At 28.0% G+C, this 2,637-nt stretch overlaps 1 protein-coding gene across 1 annotated transcript in view; it reads right to left on the reverse strand.

The window, feature by feature from the left end:
* The window catches only part of LOC122270828 (N-acetyltaurine hydrolase), a 13,168-nt gene extending 12,997 nt beyond the window's left edge, over nucleotides 1–171 (reverse strand). Inside the window, exon 1 of the mRNA XM_043049767.2 lies at nucleotides 27–171. The gene's annotated coding sequence lies outside the window, so the exon portion shown is untranslated. The remainder of the gene's footprint in view (nucleotides 1–26) is intronic.
* Between the last annotated feature and the right edge of the window lie 2,466 nt (nucleotides 172–2,637).

Here is a 2,637-nt window from a genome sequence, read left to right on the forward strand (position 1 = left end):
TGAATAGCAACAAAAAAAATGAATACCTGTCTGTATGTCACTCTTTCTTTCACGTTTGACTAGCAATTCTTCTAAACCAAAGAAACTTATTACTCACAGTGAACTTAGAACTTAAGTCCTAGATGAGCGTCATTTCTTCTTTTTGTTTCTTTCCCTTTTTTCCCCATCTCTATCTCTCTCGATTTGATAAAGGAATTTATTTATAAAGATTACCAAGAAACGAAAAGAGAAACAGCTGCTACTGCCCAGAGCAGCGATTCTTTGATTTATTGTATTTATTCAGATATTTATTTTCAGACTAAGGATCGGCGAAATGATTTTAATAATAGGAATAAACGTTTTCCATTGTTTCATTTTTAATAATTTTCCATCAAGCTGAAAACGAATAAAATAAGTCGAAATAAGTCTCTGAAATGATAGCTGAAAGAGAAGACTGTTATAAACGTTGAAAATGGTTTTTCAGCAAGATATTTGTTTTCGATTTATTTTTTAATTGAAAAGTTTGATAAGAAATATTAATGCATTTTTTTATAACTACAGTCCCTGGCCAAATTATTAGACGCAGGATAAGATTCTATGTAAAATCTCAATGATCAGGTGATACTATACAGCTTTATTGTTTCTACGCAGCTAAAACCGGTTTGTACTTGCTTAAGTTCGAGTATCAATTGGTTAACATCGTAATGCAAATACGTAAAAAATAAATGCAAATCGGAAGTATATAAAGTATGTAATTCGATGCTTTTATAAATGAATGAATAAGATGAGGACAGAAATGTCTCAGAAATATTAAAATGATGACAAATACAGTGATACTATACAGCCGTATTTTTTTTACGAGTTGCACTAGTTTACGTTCGTGTATCAATTGGTTAAATTAGACGATATATAATACAAATTTGACGATAAGATAAATTCGATGATTATATAAATATAGACTATTTATTATATCGGGTATTATATTAGTATATTATAATAGATAGACCAAATTATTAGACGCACTGTAGTGTTTTAACAATTGCATGTTTTGCACGAGTTTATAAGCAATACTTTTATATTTAAACATACATGTAATGGGTTTTTGTTCGGGAGATTTTTAATATAACTTCCTATTTGTGTTTATTTTTAAGGTGTTGCATTGCAATGTTAACCAAATTATACTCGAATATACACAAGTGTAACTTTTTAGTACTTTCTATTTGTATTTATTTTTAACGTATTGCAATACGATGTTAACCAACTGATACACTAACGTAAACAAGTGCAAACCGGTTTCAGCCGTGTAAAAACAATAAAGCTGTATAGTATCACCTGATAATTAAAATTTGACATGGAATCTTATAGTGCGTTAGTGCGTATAATAATTTGGCCAGGGACTGTAGCTGCTTTTTAAAGCAACTTTGAAATTGCGTCATTTTGTCTGAAAAGCATATTAAAATGTTCCGAATTCCTAACATTTTTAGTGTGTAAGTTTGACTGCATATGCAGAGTGAATCTGCAGCTTTTATGAATCTTTCTGTGACATTTAACAGAGGTTATTATATAAATTCAGCTTAATTTAACATACCTGTAGCAAATAGAAGGCTCTTATAAATAAAAACTAGGCGTTCAAATTAATACAATGATACTAAAAAAAAATAGAACAAATTCTTACACAGTTGAATAACAGGAAGAAAAAAAACTTTCCTTTTTCTTCTTTGCTGTGGTCTCTTAATTCAGCTTTTTAATTTTTATTCGAAACAAGTTTAGAGTTGCTTTAAAAAAGGAGGCTCAGCATATTTCCCATATCTGTTCGTTTGCTTTTTAAAAATATACTTAGATCAAAAATAATTTGCAGCGCCCTCTGTCGTGCTGTAAGGTACACATAAATAAATTCATACTTTATTTTGAAGTACATGTAAGTGAAAATTGAAACGATAAAAAATTTATTATATCCTTCACTAATGTAAAGATTATGATGAAACCTGAATATAAAATTTGTAAGTCATTCTTTATTCGTTATAAAATATTTTGCTTGCGTCAAATATTTAATGGTTTTCAAACAAAAGATTAAATACATAACGAACAAGAAAATATCCTAATAGATTTCAAGTTTCCTTAGTTTGTGATTGGATGCCTTTAGCTCTGCACTTAGCTCGGACAGCCTGTTAGGATGGTAATTCTCAGTAAATACACTTTGAGAAAAAAAGTTTAAAATACTTACAATAGTTTTTTATTTTTTAACCCTAATTAATACCTTATAGATGACTTACAGACATCGTGCAGTTTACAACTATTTCCTCGCATTCAAGGATAATGACATTTTATCATTTATTTTTATTTATATATATATATTTTTTTATCATTATTTTTTTAGCTTTCTACTTTTAGGCTGTTTACTTTATTTATTAACATGATTTTTCAAAAGAGTTATATTGTTCATGCTATTAGTGATTTAGAGACATACTTGTTTTATTTTTTTATTTATTTTAAAAAAAAAAAATCTATGAGTTCATTTTTTTAAACTTTTCCTACTGAAACATTTATTTTAACGAAATAGTTTTAAATCACACGTTTAATTGTAAGATACAAGGATGAGAATAAATTACTTTTAATCTGAATAAAAACTAAAGTCATTTATGTGGAGAGTAAGAGACC

This window comes from Parasteatoda tepidariorum, chromosome 8 (genome assembly GCF_043381705.1).
Source record: "Parasteatoda tepidariorum isolate YZ-2023 chromosome 8, CAS_Ptep_4.0, whole genome shotgun sequence".
Taxonomy (NCBI): Eukaryota; Metazoa; Arthropoda; class Arachnida; order Araneae; family Theridiidae; genus Parasteatoda; species Parasteatoda tepidariorum.